The sequence below is a fragment of the Zootoca vivipara genome, chromosome 3 (genome assembly GCF_965207765.1).
Source record: "Zootoca vivipara chromosome 3, rZooViv2.hap1.1, whole genome shotgun sequence".
Taxonomy (NCBI): Eukaryota; Metazoa; Chordata; class Lepidosauria; order Squamata; family Lacertidae; genus Zootoca; species Zootoca vivipara.
Window position 1 is genome coordinate 12,017,978 of NC_142586.1, and position 15,194 is coordinate 12,033,171.

The window sequence follows — 15,194 nt, forward strand, 5'->3', positions numbered from 1 at the left end:
GTTAGAATTGTCAAAACTCTGCTCACTTTCCGAATGTCTATATGTTATCTGATACAGCCTTTTCCTCCTGCGTATAATTGGCAGCTTTCCCATAGGAAATGATGGTTATTTGTTCAGAAAAAGCAATTCAGTATCCATCACGTTTGGGAAATGAGAGCTTTTACAAAGGTCAGAATAAAATATGCTCTCAATTATGCTAATGAAAGCTACCACAGTGATCCATGGGAAAGCTAAACGGTTCAGAATTCATCTCACTGTTTCTTACAGTGAGATTTTTTTGAACATATACTGTATATTTTTATTGAGTTTCAGAACAGGCCCCCCCAAAAATAAAATGAAATCATACTGTAAATTCAGAACTCAAAAACACCAGTCCCCCTTGCCCTGCAGCACCCAGTGACCCCCTCATTCCCCAGAAAATTTAATGTCATCAGCAAAGATTATTCACAGTATTTGGTTACAGCAGGAACAGGTTAGAGTAAAGGGTTTCAAAGCATAGAGCTGTCAGGCCTATTCGTACTGGGTTAGAACTGTTCTATTTTTTTTTTTAAAAAAACAATTTTTATTGGATTTTACATAGAGAAAAAAAGAAGAAAAACAAAACAAAAACAATTTCTTTAAAAAAAGGGTACAAAAATACAAAATGCAAAAAGACAATGCAAAAAGACTTCTTCCAACATCTTCACTTCCCTTTCTTACAATCCTTGTTTATAATTTACCATTTCCAAATCTCATCAAAATATCATATAGTTTCTTAAATCATTCTTATTCATTATATATAGGAGTATGAAGGAAAGATAGGGGGGGAAGGCCCAAATTAAAAATAAAAAGGCATAAAACATTATAATATTCTCCCATTTCTAATCCAAATATTTCGGACTTCCTCATTTCCCCTTCTTGAGTTCCTTATCAATTACTAATTATTGCAGTTTCCAAATCTAAGATTACCTTCTTTCTTCCAATTTATAACTTCTTTTTAACCATTTACCCAACTTACTTCTCTTTACCTTTATTACCCAATATTCTCTAACCTTTTACCCAAAAATATTCATAATTTATTTCCATAATCTTCTTCGATTTCTTGCCACCCTAAAAGCTAGTTCTCCCCCCTTTCCTTGGAATCGGTGTCTCCAGAGATTTCAGCCAGCTCCTTATTGCATTCCGAGTTCAGACCGTGTTTAATCCACCTATAAAAATCATCTCAATTCCTCCTCACCCCACTCCTGTTTTGTCACATTCTAAATTTTGCTCACCCCTTTCTCTCCCCTGCTGTATTCCCAACATTTTATCCTCAATCTCTTTCTCTTTCAGCCCCCCCCCCCACCTGCTTCCTTCTCCCCGGGTTAGAACTGTTCTATTGCCACCTTGCGTATTCTCATTTTAGGGCAGGCATGTCCAAAGTCCAGCTTGGGGGCCTAATTCGGCCCCTAAAAAACCTCAACCACTTCAATCCTAAAAGAAGTTCAACAATGTCAACCCTAAAAAAAGCTCAACAACTTTGGGGTGAAATCATAAAAAAGCTCAATCCTAAAAAAAGTTCACCAACTTTGCTTGGCCCTTTGGTTGGCCCCCACGGCCCTTCACTTCATCAAATCTAGCCCTCTTTGAAAAAAGTTTGGATGCCACTGTCTTAGGGTGTGTCTACTTTTCTGGTTGTCCTTTGCTGAGGAAATGCTGTGTCCAGTTATGGACACTGCAATTTAAGAAGGATTTTTGACAAGCTGGAACATGTGCAGAGGAGAGCAGCCAAGATGATCAAGGGTCTGGAAACTAAGCCTTATGAGTAGTGCTTGAAGGAGCTGGGTATGTTTAACCTGGAAAAGAGGAGACTGTGAGGAGATATGATAGCCATCTTCAAATATCATAAGGGCTGTCACATGGATGAGGGAGGATGCTTGTTTTCTCCTGCTCTGGAGGGTAGGACTCGAACCAATGGCTTCAAGTTGCAAGAAAGGAGATTCCGACTAAACATTCCGAAAAGCTTTCTGACAGTAAGAGCAAACCACAGTCCAGATAAAACCTGATTTATACTTGCTCTGATTCAGCATTAAATATGGGGTTTTCCCTGGGGGAAAGTGACATGGTTAGGTCAAGTCTGAATGAGACATTTCCAGGAGTTTTGAACTCAAGATTGAGCTCCCATGTAGTGAAACCATGGTTTCTACCCTTGAGATTATTAATATGAATAATATTGCTCTTACAATAAAATTTGACTGTGTTTTGTGATAGTAATAGTCAGTGCTAATTTTTATAGAAAAAAGAACTCACCATGAACACCTCCCTTGTTCTTTTATAATGGCAATGGAGCCCACCTGAGAGGTGCCGGATCTGAGTTCTGGCTGAACAAAAGCCCCTTTAACAGTTACTAATTGGCACGCTGATTGCCACATTTATATAGTTTTGTTGCCATAAATGGTCTTAAATGAAGCAACGTTGACTGAAGCTATCCTTGAATATTGTTGTCAAATAAATACTTACCAGTAAAGGCTGCCATCTCATACACTTTTGCTCAGAATGCAGCATTGAATTGGATGAGACTTTCTTCCAAGTAGTTTGTTATGGGATCTCCTCCTTCCTTCCGGGCTGTTATGGGATCTCCTTCCTTCCAGATAGACCATCTGTCATGTCAGACTTAAGAATAATCAAGTCCAATCCTCTTGCGATTTCAGGATTCCCTTAAGTGGAGCTTCATTCCAGCTCTGGCTCTGCGGCTCAGCACTTTCTACTTTTTAGCTTTCCGTACGCTGCAGGGTTCAAAGATTAAGGTCAGTTGTGCATTAAGAGAGGGGCTGTGGAATTGTTCTGCGGAGTAGAGTGCTCAAAGTCCTAAAACCAGCTTTGGCAGAAATGGGAGTCACTTCACAAACAAGCCAAGCTATGAAGGAGCAGAGGGCTTGTGGGCACCCTCCACCTCATGTATTTGGGGTGAGTGTACTGGCATACAAATCTGTACATTGCACTCCATCTTTTTGAATTGCACCAGGGGGTGCAATCCCAATGCTCGCACTATATTGACAGGGTGAGTAGCTGGACCGTGCTATTGTCAGGATGCTGTCAGCGGCTCCCGGCTGGTTGCCCAGGAAAGTGTAAAGGCAAGGAAAAGTTTCTCACCGTCCTTTTTAAATTCAGCCGTTATAGAGAGAGGCTATAGAACCAAGCCTCTTGGATAATGGCGTTGTCCCAAGTGAATCTCCACCCCCATCTCTCCCACTTCCTCATCCGTCACTTCTGCGGGTGCTGCTATGCGCCCTCTGTCTTTGAGCTCTTTGCTCTCCTACTTTTAAGGCTCGCAGGGTTCTGGAAGATGGAGGGTCTGGGATGCTTTCTAATGACAATGTGTCAGCTGGGTGTTGTCCTGGCTCTCCCATGATTTCTCAGCTTTCCCCCTCATCTGCCTCTGAGCTGTGAACTCCCTCAAACCCCTGTTGTAAATCTATACCAGGCACCCCCAAACTTCGGCCCTCCAGATGTTTTGGACTACAATTCCCATCATCCCTGACCACTGGTCCTGTTAGGTAGGGATCATGGGAGTTGTAGGCGAAAACATCTGGAGGGCCGCAGTTTGGGGATGCCTGATCTATACTGTCTTCCTCTTCCTCCTCTCTGGAGGGGTCAGGATGGGGAGGCAGTCTCCACCATTCCTCCTCTGTCCAGTCCCTGACAGATATCTAGTAAAATATATATGGACCTTTGCCAAATTCACAGCTAGAAGTCATAGAAGGTCTTTCATGAATCGCCAAGACCGCGCAAAGTGCAAAGGCCTTTCTCGTACCCTCCATCATTTCTCAGGTGAAAATAGGGGTATCCTATTCCTTCCCTTCCAGCAGTCCTCCAGTGAAAATGGAGACATCCTATTAGTGCTTCCAAATATAGGGATGAGCGCCTTCTAGCTATGAGCTTCCCAATCTGCTTCTGTGGGGCAGTCAACTAGTTCAAATTCACCCTCTGGTGACTATATTTTACTATTTCATCTGGGGATGCCCATATTTTTACCCACATAAAACGTTTCCTAGAAACGTAGAAAACTAGCATATTGCACCTTAGCTATATGCCTGATTTGATCCTTATCTGCATGCAGGGAATTTGCTTATATGGGGGAGCATGTAATCATGTTAAGGACTTGAGATTCCTGTTCATGAAGAGGGTCATTGATATTTCTTGCTTTTCAGTGGTTCATGCATTAAGTTGCATCTCAGTTCTGAAAAGGAATTAAAGCCCCAGAAGTTATATACTATGAATGACAAAGCAAATAACTTGATCATCATGAACTTACATATGATTGTTTATGACTAGACAGACATACAGTGAACTCTCCACCGAGCTTTTATTTTTTTCTTTTCCTTTTTCTTTTCCTATGTACTTTAGTTGACCGTCTGGCTATCTTTGATGGGTTTGAGCTATGAAATGTTTGCACCAGACTTTCTTGAAAAGGAAACAATTTTCCACACTGGCAGGGCCATTCTTAAATATGTTTTGATTTTTTTTAAAGGCAGCCTTTATTGTAAATTGAAAGTGGAGGCAGACTTCAAATTGAAGTTCTCAGCAATTCTAGGGGTATTTTAAATTGCTTCAAAGCACAGTTTAAGAATCAAGTATGCTGGATAGTGGGAACTGAGTCTCTAAATCTGTCCTTTGCAGTTCTAAAGAGCAGCTTACGGTCACAGTTCTTCACTAGAGAGAGTGAGAACAGTGATGTCAGCTATAGATGAAGACAACTGGATGAATGATCACAATGGTATACTGTGGCGTAGGGTAATTGATGTGCCTTGTTTGGAAGAGTCTCCAGTGGCAACCTGCTTCTTTTACCATCTTTAGGGTCTATTCAAATGCACAGTTTGCGAAGGCTGTTGAAATGCTTTGTTCTTCACAGAACATATCAGCGTGGTTCATGCTGCAGGCTTCGCCATTTCTTATGGTGAAGGCGAGCATTTCTTTTTTAAAATAAATAAATAAATTTTTATTACAGATTTCTTAGTTTACAAAAATACGTGCGTTGTCTCTTTTTTCAACTTGTGTTTTCTACAGATCAGTTTCATTTGTTGTGAGACATTAGTGTTGCATACAGTGTTAGGTTAGGAAGAAAAGGGGGAGGAGGGAGGGGTGGAGTGGGGGGGTTATTGTTTTATGCTTCTCCTTAGTGTATGTGTGGGGTTTTGTGTCAACATCACTTGTCAAGCATCATCTTACTATTTGCTTGTTGTATTTCCTTGGTGGTAAGACAGGTGGTCTAGGGTGTGGTTGATTGTCTTTGGTGTGTGTGTGTGTGTGTGTGTGTGTGTTTAGATCAGGTTAGCCAGATTGATTCGTATGCTGTCGGTGGATTCTCGTTGGGCTATGTATGTGATAAAGGAGAACCATCTTCTTCTAATTTGACCCCGTGTCAGTTTCAGTTTATTGGTTAGTAACAGAAAATTGATAAGGACTGGGGAATTTTTTTAACAAATATAAAGCAAAAATTGTAGAAAATGCCAACCTCTTAGCAGACAGGTGAAGGGTTCAAGAAATTGTAAACAGTGATGGAAGAGAACGAGAAAAAAAGGTATACAAAAGAATATGGAAACAGAAACCGGAATAGAGAAAGGGCTGAAAGTTATCACAAGGTGGGGGGGGGTTAAGGGGTAAGGGGGGGCTATCCTTTATGTTGTTATGTTCTATTTGTTAAATGCCAGTAATATTTTGCTACCAGAAACCCCAATTTAAGTTATAGATGATGAGCATATTCCATGGGTCCCTTGTAGAACTTAACAGAGCAGACAGGAGTCTTTTTTTTTTTTTTTAAAGGCTAAGATCCTGACTTGGAACGTTACGTTGCTAAGTACATTGAGAAGTGGAGGTTCTGCTGTAGAGTTTAAGAATAGCATTTCCCTGCACTTCTTGCCCAGGCATGCTTTCCACTGATGGCTTGGACTTTAGATTGCCAGCTCCTTGGGGATGGGAAGTTTACTGGGCTTTTTGTTGTTGTTCTGCCAAGTGCCCATGCATATTAATACTGATGTATTAATAATAATTGTACATGTTGCATTTGGCTCCAGCACCGGGCAAAAGATCATCTGTCTTGCAGAGGTGTCCTGAGCAGAAGCTGATTCTGGCTCTTGTAGTGCTTTCTGCTACCCACTCAGTCCCTTAGCAGACTGTCTAGTGTGGGTAGTTGACTGGCTTTAGATAAATAGGAGTAACGCAGTCCATTTTCTGTATTTTTTTGACTCTGTTATGGGGCTCCGCTAAACAAACAATCTGCAGCCTGCTCGTAGAGGTTTCTGTGCTAATTTACTATTTTTAGTGGGTACTCTTAGAAATGCTTAATTTCGTGAACTCATTATCTCCAGATTCTGGTATATTAAGCAGTACACCTTTTATCCAGGGATATCAGTTCTATTAACTTGGTTCCAAATCAAATTTACGCCTTGCCTCTGCTTTTGCTCTAATTACTATGTTTGAGTTTTTCAAATAGTATCAATGTTTTTTTTATATAAAGGGTATCTGCATGGCGGATGAAAAACCTATTTGCTCTCCCAGGCCTCAGCTGTGGTACAGTTGAGTTTTCAGGTGGCCAAAGATGTGGGCTGGAGAAAGTAAAAACAAGGAGTAGTCGTCATGCTGCAAACCAGCCTCCCCAGCCTAGTGACCTCCAGATGGACTACAGTTCCCATTATGCCTATCCATTCACCATGCTGGCTAGGGCTGATGGAAGTTGTAGTCCCAAAACAGCTTGAGAGCACCAGGTTGGGGAATATTGTTGTACACATTTACTTTTTTTAAAAAAAGTTTTTATTTATACTTTTCAAGTTTATACATTTCATTACTTTTACATCCAATTTAACATTTCAAAGTTTGACTACCTTCCCCTTCTTTCTGCAGTTCCTTAAATTTATTTTTCAATATCTTCTGCATATCCAAATTCATTTAATTTGCTCATTTAATTATCTGCTTTAACTATATACGTTTATGAAACTGCAGGTTATTACAACAATCCCGCTAATGTTTTTTATCAGTTTGCAATTTATCTGTAAATATTCAATAAACCATTTCCATTCTTTTATAAAAAGTTTGTTATCTTGATTTCTTTTTCTTCATTTTGTCATTTCTGAATATTCCATAAGTTTTTGTATCCATTCTTCCTTTGCTGGGACTTCTGTTTCTTTCCACTATGGGAAAAGTAGTATTCTTGCTGCTGTAGTAGCATACATCAATACATTTCTATACAATTTAGGTAGTTTTGTCCCTATAATTCCCAAAAGAAACACTTCTAGGTTTATTTGTTTTTACAAAAGTTATTTTGAACATCCTTTTCAATTCATTGTATATCATTTCCAAATCCAAATGCTTTTCTACACATTTACCTGGTATCTCCAGCTGAACTCTATGGGAGTTGCTTCAGAGTTAGAATGCATAGTTTCACTGTAAGTGGTTTACCTAAAGATACCAGAAGGTTTTGTGGAGCATGTGAATTTTGTAGGCATCATGGCCAGAAGTGGGTTCAACATGCTGGTTAATAACTGTTAGTAAATATATAATCGGTATGATGTCATTCAAAATATACGAATAAGCCACTTCAAAACAATATACAGTGGTACCTCTACTTACGAATTTAATGCGTTCCGAACGCACATTTGTAAATCGAAAAAAATTGTAAGTCAAATCCCATAGGAATGCATTGGGAGAAAAAAAATCGTAAGTTGAAGCAACCCTATCTAAAAATTCGTAAGTAGAAAAAATCCTATCTAAACAGCATTCAAGATGGCGGACGGAGCTCCGTTCGTAAGTAGAGTTATTCGTAAGTAGAGGTACCACTGTATATATCATACAACACATTTCGCAAAATATACAAGTAACTGCAAGTTGTTATATGTATCAGAGTCAAACAAAGATTCAAACAACCAATGAATAGCGAGTAACGCCAGGCCGTTGGCGTATATTTAGTGAGATGTGCAAACACAAATGTGCAAGTGTTTGCCCATACAGTGGTACTTCAGGTTACAGATGCTTCAGGTTACAGACTCCGCTAACCCAGAAATAGTACCTCGGGTTAAGAACTTTGCTTCAGGATGAGAACAGAAATTGTGCGGTGGTGGTGCGGCGGCAGTGGGAGGCCCCATTAGCTAAAGTGGTACCTCAGGTTAAGAACAGTTTCAGGTTAAGAACGGACTTCCAGAACGAATTAAATTCTTAACCCGAGGTACAATTGTAGATGGAGGGAGGTCGTTGCTCCTGCAACCTAGCAAACAAATTGTTGCCGAAATCCCAAAGGAGCAGAAAAGACTATTTATGTATGCGACCACAGTTGTGTGGAGGTTATTGGCCCAGAGATGGAAAGAAGTTCTTAACCCGAGGTACAACTGTAGATGGAAATAAGATAAAGTCCCAACCAGAGAAGAATGGCAGATCAAGTTGATGGGTAATGCTGAAATGGCTAAAATGACAGGAAGAATCAGAAATCAGGAAGACCAAAACTTTAATAAGGAATGGGGAAATTTTATAATTTATCTTAAAAACCATTGTAAACAGCTAAAATCGTTAGTAGGATTGGAATAACACTTGTAGTTTAATGGTGAATTTTGGACACAATGGAAATGTAAAAGATTTGGATTAACATAAAAGATGCAAAAGCCAAGGAGAGTCCTTGGAATCTTGTCTTTATGTTGTATGTGTGATTGTAAAATGTTAATCTGAAAAACCAAATAAATAAACTTTTTAAAACTGTTTGTACAATGTGCAGTAACATAGGAATGCTGGAAACTGCCTTTGGACAGCCTCCCCAGTATTGTCTACACTGACTGGCAGCAACTTTATTAAGTTTCAGGGCTGTCTCAGGAGAACGTATGCCAATCATTGTAGCTAATGTTATGTTAGATAAGCCAATAGTCTAACTCTGTCCAGGCAGCCAGCCGTCTTACATGGATCCCTGTGTCCATTCCATCGGTGGCATTTTGTAAACCTCTGAGATATATATTGTTGTTGTTTAGTCATTTAGTCGTGTCCGACTCTTCGTGACCCCATGGACCAGAGCACGCCAGGCACTCCTGTCTTGCACTGCCTCCCGCAGTTTGGTCAAACTTATGTTCGTAGCTTCGAGAACACTGTCCAACCATCTCGTCCTCTGTCGTCCCCTTCTCCTTGTGCCCTCAATCTTTCCCAACATCAGGGTCTTTTCCAGGGAGTCTTCTCTTCTCATGAGGTGGCCAAAGTATTGGAGCCTCAGCTTCACGATCTGTCCTTCCAGTGAGCACTCAGGGCTGATTTCCTTCAGAATGGATAGGTTAGATCTTCTTGAAGTCCATGGGACTCTCAAGAGTCTCCTCCAGCACCATAATTCAAAAGCATCAATTCTTCGGCGATCAGCCTTCTTTATGGTCCAGCTCTCACTTCCATACATCACTACTGGGAAAACCATAGCTTTAACTATACTTTGTAGGCAAGGTGATGTCTCTCCTTTTTAAGATGCTGTCTAGGTTTGTCATTGGATATATATATATATATATATATTATTGGGGGGGGGGGGGAGAAGTGTTTTCAGCCTATTAGTGTAATCAAGGCTGAAGCATTTTTGTGGAATGAAAGCTAAGAGTAGCATTTGTTTCTGTTTAGTGGTACTTGGGAATGGGAGCTTTAATCAGAACAGCTCGACTGTGGTTTCATGCATTTCAATAAATCTCCTTTGAAACAAAACCAATGCTCTCCAGAATACTAGGGTCCCTTTCCTCCTTCCTTTCCCTTGAAGAGCTTTCAGAGTGCCAAATTACTGAGGTAATGAGGTTTGATACTAATAAGAAACCCAGGCCATAACTGAGGTATAGATTGAACGGTAGTGATTGCACTGATAATTGCTTGCATCTGTGAGGAATATCCTGTGTAGCGTGAGAATTTCCTCCCTCTTTTTATGGTCTCGTAGAAGAATATCTGCAAAGAATCTGCAAAGAATTGCCCATGTCCAGTGTTTCCAGGAAGTGTGCAAAACCTGTAGCAGCTTATTGCGTTGCCGATTGTGATGGTGGTGTTTTCCAACATGGTGGCTGTGTTCAGTGTTTCGGGCAAAATGGAAGGACTGTTTTGTGAGAGAGCACTGCCCAGATTGCTTTCGGGGTGGAGACGAGTTTGTTTTTCTTCCTTCTCCTCCCCAAGAAACTATAAAGAGGCGCAGTGGATGTGTGAATTGCCGTGGGAAATCTGTGTCGGAAGAATGGGCAGATGGGTTGGCCAACGTGACTGTGCTTCACAAAATGTTGCCTTTTGCGGTGAAAATGGCACCTCACAAATGGTGCCGTGGTGGATGTTTGGGGCCACGAGCACAGAGGGAGCAACCTTTTCCCACTTGTCCTGGATGTTTAGCTCCTCCACGTCTTGGTTCCTTGTAGCGTTGAAAGATGCTGACAGGTGGGGTGCTGTTCAGAAAAGACTTGCTCTTCAGTTCCCAACGCTTCGCGCATTATCTCGGGAAGACTTTGGCAAAACTGTGGGTGTTTTGCTCTCTGTCCAAGTACCTGTTGCACCGTTATTGGTTCTTGCAATGCCTTTATGACAGAAGCCACTTCTGTTTTGTTTTGTTGTTTTTTAATATATTTTTATTAGTTTTATAACAAATACAAAAAAGATACAAAAAACAAGAAGAAAGTAAAAAAACAAGAAACAAAGGAAAAAAGAAAAAACATTTCTTTAACATTTATCAAATATATTTCTTGCTCTGTCGACTTCCTCCTTCCCCCCCCTTCCACGTTTCTATTTATATCTATTATAGCACTCTTTACTTCTTAAACCATTTCTTCATCTAATATACTTATTATGAATATTTCTCTTGATCCATTTTAACAACACATTCCCAGTATTTCAAAAAATCATTTGGATCTAGAAATCTTAATAATTATTTTACATTTAAACTTATTCCCTTCTTACTAAATCTAAATGCTTCTTCAGCCTCTTTGTACTTCCACTTCCCTTATTATCTATGTTTCATCTTATAATTCTTTTCCAAATGACAGAAGCCACTTTTGGCTGCAATACTGTGCACACTTGCTTTCTTGAGAGTATTTCACATTAGATGCAATAGGACTTAACATCAGAGTATACATGCATATCACTGCCCTGTAAAACTCACTGGTTTAATGACTTTACCAGGTTAGGGTTGTCATACACCCAGAATTTCCTGGACATAGCCAGGATTTGGCCATTAGAAACAGTGTCCGGGCAACCCATGTCGGCAGTGTTGTTTTTGGTGATTTTCCTTAAAAATAGCTGAAAGATATTGGCCAAAAAGAGAGAGGCAACCCTACTTTACCCATTTAAGTTCCCTGTCGGAGACCAGGTTTATAATAATATGTGAGAATGGTCTGAATAATTGTTAGTCTATACCCACAGCAATTAGGTATGTGGTGAGAATAGAGCAGTCTTGCCCTACCGGGTGCACACCAGATGTTTACAATCACCCTGAGCATCCCCCATCACGCTGGTGGGAGTTGGACTATCTGGTTACAGGGGCGGAGCTTCATGTTCTGCCACTGGGGGCAGAGAGAAGGCGCGCTGCCCCCAGGGATGTGGCGCGCATTCTGGGGGCGGGGCAGGGCACGTGTTTTGGGGCAGGCCGTGCCGCACGCAGGGGTGGGCATGCGTTTTGGGGGTGGGGCGCGTGTTTTGGGGGCAGGGCGGGCAGCTGCAATGGTGTTGGATTTTTTGAATAGTCAAGTTACTTTAGAGCCGGTCTAATGTAAATATTGTCTGTTTAAGAGAAACAGGTGCCGGTGTTTCTGTTAATTGCCCACAGGCGTGGGCTCTGCTTCTTGTATATAAAGCTCTGCCAGAAAGCCTTCTGTATCTCTTAGTTAGATCTTTCAGTTTGATTCATCTCTTAGTAGATTACTCTCTCAGTTGTTCTCAGTTTAAGAGATTCCTTAGTTGAATCTTAGTATGAGAGTTGCTTAGTTATAAAGCGAGTTTACTGTTAATTCTTGGGTAGTTTAATGGGAGATATGTGGGAGTTTGTGGGAGGTTTGTAATGTGGGAGAAAGCATTTATCATTAGTTTAAAGTCTCTTTAGAGTCAGTTTGTTTTTTCAGTTAAAGAAACCCAACCGTTTGTATTTTCATCTGCATACTTTTACAAGTGTGCAGCTAGTAAGGGTTTTTTTTATATAAGGGAGATTAATTCCCTACGCTCTTGGTGGTGTTTTCTTAGCCAGGTCAACTTCTGACTGCGTATACTCTACGTGAAGCATACTTTAAAGGGCCGCTGTAAAACTGGGATATATGATTTAGATTAAGCAAGTTTCAATATCCAGTTTTCTCCAATATTATTCTTATCATATATATATTATTCTTCAATAAATGGGACCCCTGGGATCGCGCTGCCCGGGGCGCCCTGCCCCCACTGCCCCTATATTCCTACACCCCTGGCTGGCTGGCTGGCTTTGAAACAGAATCAGACAAATTCATGGGGTTATCAGTGGCTATGATGACTATGTTTCAGAGGGAAAAGAGAAGAGCTGGAAAAATCAGCATACATTATAATTTCAAGTATGAGTTTTTCTTGAAGCATATTCTAAAATAGTTTTTGAGTGTATGTGTGTGTGAGAGAGAGAAAGAGAGAATCTGACCCGTAGATTTATCCGTAAACACCACACTTTTAATGATTTTATGGCTTCCCTAAATTCTGTTTAATACAATGCATTGCAGAAGCAACTAGAGACTGTGAAATTTAATAGTGTGAGAAGTTATATAGCTAGGTTATGTCAAAGGGGAAAATACATAGACATTTCCTTTTAAAAGGAAGTCAGAGAGAAGGGGGGGGTGGAATTGGAGAGGTAAACTCTCAGAGAACAAGGCAGATCATACAGAGGCAGGCAACAGCCTCAGCCATGTGATACACCCAGAGGCGAATTTGCAGCTCGGTCAACTCGGAAGGCCTTTTAGCTCAGTGACATTGGAATATTTTCCAAAGCCGTGTCTGCAAGTTCCTGGTCAAACCTTTTGTCTCTGTGCGAGGTGAAAAGGTAATCAGTCCAGGCAGCAAGAGAGACTGGGAAGGAAAGGTAAAATACAGCATCGTTTTATATAACCCAGAAATTCATTTTCAGGTGGTCTTTCTAATTGCTGGAGGTATTTTCTTACGGAGTTGTTATGCAGCTGGTTTCTCTGTGTGGAAAATTAGGCACGGGTGAAGGAAGGAGGAAAATGGCATTTCACGTTTGAGCGAGGCATGTTGATTCCTTTTTTGCTTTGCCCAAATGAAACCTGTATGCAGCTTCTCTCGGAAATATATTTGGAACCGGACCGTTTCAGTGGGGGGGGGGGCAGGGATCTCACTTTTGAATGGATACTCTCTGATGGGTCACAGGTGGACATGGGAGCAATGATAGGGCAACAAGGATTGTTATCTGAGCTGCCATTCCCTTCCCTTCCCCAGCCAATAAATAACAGCTTGCTGACGTCTCTTATTTTCTGCATGCTTTATTCCAAGGTTGAGGAGCCTGTGTCACTCCAGTTGCTATTGGAGTCCAACTCCAAGTAGCCCCAACCGGCATGGCAAATGATTTGGCATAATGGGACTTGCAGTTCGGCAACATCTAGAGGGCCACAGGTTTTCCACTCCTGCTTTATACAATGTCTGACCTTATCTCAGGGTGTCTTGTACAACACTAACCACAACTGCTGGTTTCTAAAACCTAACCAAGCCACTAATATTGAAGTGGATATGGTTATGGTTACTGTATTATGAAACAGATGCACCTCAAAATGCCTTCGGCAATGCTTCCTGTTTGTTTTGGCGGCAGTGAAGGGTTGGGGTGGGAAGCAGGGGCACTGATGTTTCTTTCTTTTTTAACCATTAAATTTTTATTGGTTTTCCTTTTTTAACAATTTAAACAACACATTGAACCATGCGATACATAGCTGTCCCCAGCTCTGACTTCCCCCACCCCCTCAGCAGGTAAATTAGTTCCGTCCTCTCGCGTATTTCAACTTTCTCTTAGGATCGCAAATATAGGATTTAATTCATAACTGCCAATGTTTTCATTCCTTTATAGTTCGTCCTAGCAAAGTCTACAAATTTACTCCATTCTCTATGGAATTTCTCGTCACCCTGGTCCCGTAATCTGTAAGTCAGTTTGGCCATTTCCATCAGATCTAATAGCTTCGTTTGCCACTCCGTAATCTGGGGTAACTCATCTGATTTCCACTTTGGAGCAATTAATAATCTAGCGGCTACTGTGGCATACATAAAAAAATCTCTGATCACTTTTTGCAAGTCCATTATCTATCAGCCCCAATAGAAAGGCTTCTGGTTTTTTTTGGAAGGTATATTTGAGAATCTTTTTTAGTGGGGCACTGATGTTTCACATCGAGACAAGCAAGGAAGAATCTACTGAGCCATAACCTCAGTCAGATCTCAGCATTTAAAAACCATGAAGGTAGATGCCCTTGGTTGAAATTATACTAGGTACCAGAGATGGAAAGAAGATAAAGTCTCTACCAGAGTAGAATGGCAGATCAAGTTGATGGGTTATGCCAAAATGGCTAAAATGAAGAATCAGAAAGACTGAAATTTTAATAAGGAATGGGGAAATTTTATAATACCAAAGGCATTTCTAAAAGACAAAGTCGTGAAAGCGATTTGCCAGGAAGGATGACCCTATGGAGGCATCAGTCCTCTGTGTGAAAGCCACTTTGGGGGGGGGGGGGAGTGGAAGACTGTTCATGCCTCTTGGCCCACCCCAGATGTCACATACCCCACTGCAGTGCTGGATTTACATCTAAGCTAAACAAGTTATAGCTTAGGGCCCCACTCTTTTGGGGGCCCCAAAAAAAATTTAAAGGAAAAAAACCTGGATGGACATTTCCAAAATATAAGATAAAATAAAACCAACATACAGCAACAGTGTTTTGTGTGGTGTAGGGTCCTATGATGTAAGTAATGGGCCCCACCTGCTAGCCTGCCCCCTAAAATATCACCGGTTTGCTCATTTCTATATCTAGGGTGCCTACATTCTGCATGGACTGTTTGCATGGCAACATGTGCAAATGGTCTTAGATACCTACTAGGTCCATAAATTACCATATAGCATATATTCCATACAAAAAACAGCGACAATTTGTTGTTGACAAAGGACAGCTGGACATATAAAGGGCTCCATTACCTTCAGTAGCTTATGGCCTCATCAAACCAGAATCCGGCCCTGCCCCACTGCCTTGACTCTGGGGTTCCTGCGCTGT

General features: G+C 41.0%; 1 protein-coding gene across 25 annotated transcripts in view; it reads left to right on the top strand.

Annotated features, from left to right (window-relative positions):
- PLCB4 (phospholipase C beta 4) overlaps positions 1-15,194 on the top strand; it is a 183,701-nt gene that overhangs the window by 32,948 nt on the left and 135,559 nt on the right. Inside the window, exon 1 of one of the 25 annotated variants that reach the window (XM_035110097.3) lies at positions 12,815-13,015. The exons of 23 other annotated variants lie outside the window; for them this stretch is intronic. The gene's annotated coding sequence lies outside the window, so the exon portion shown is untranslated. Of the gene's footprint in view, positions 1-12,814; positions 13,016-15,194 lie in introns of those variants that run through there. One more of the 25 variants, XM_088665589.1, reaches the window with a different exon arrangement.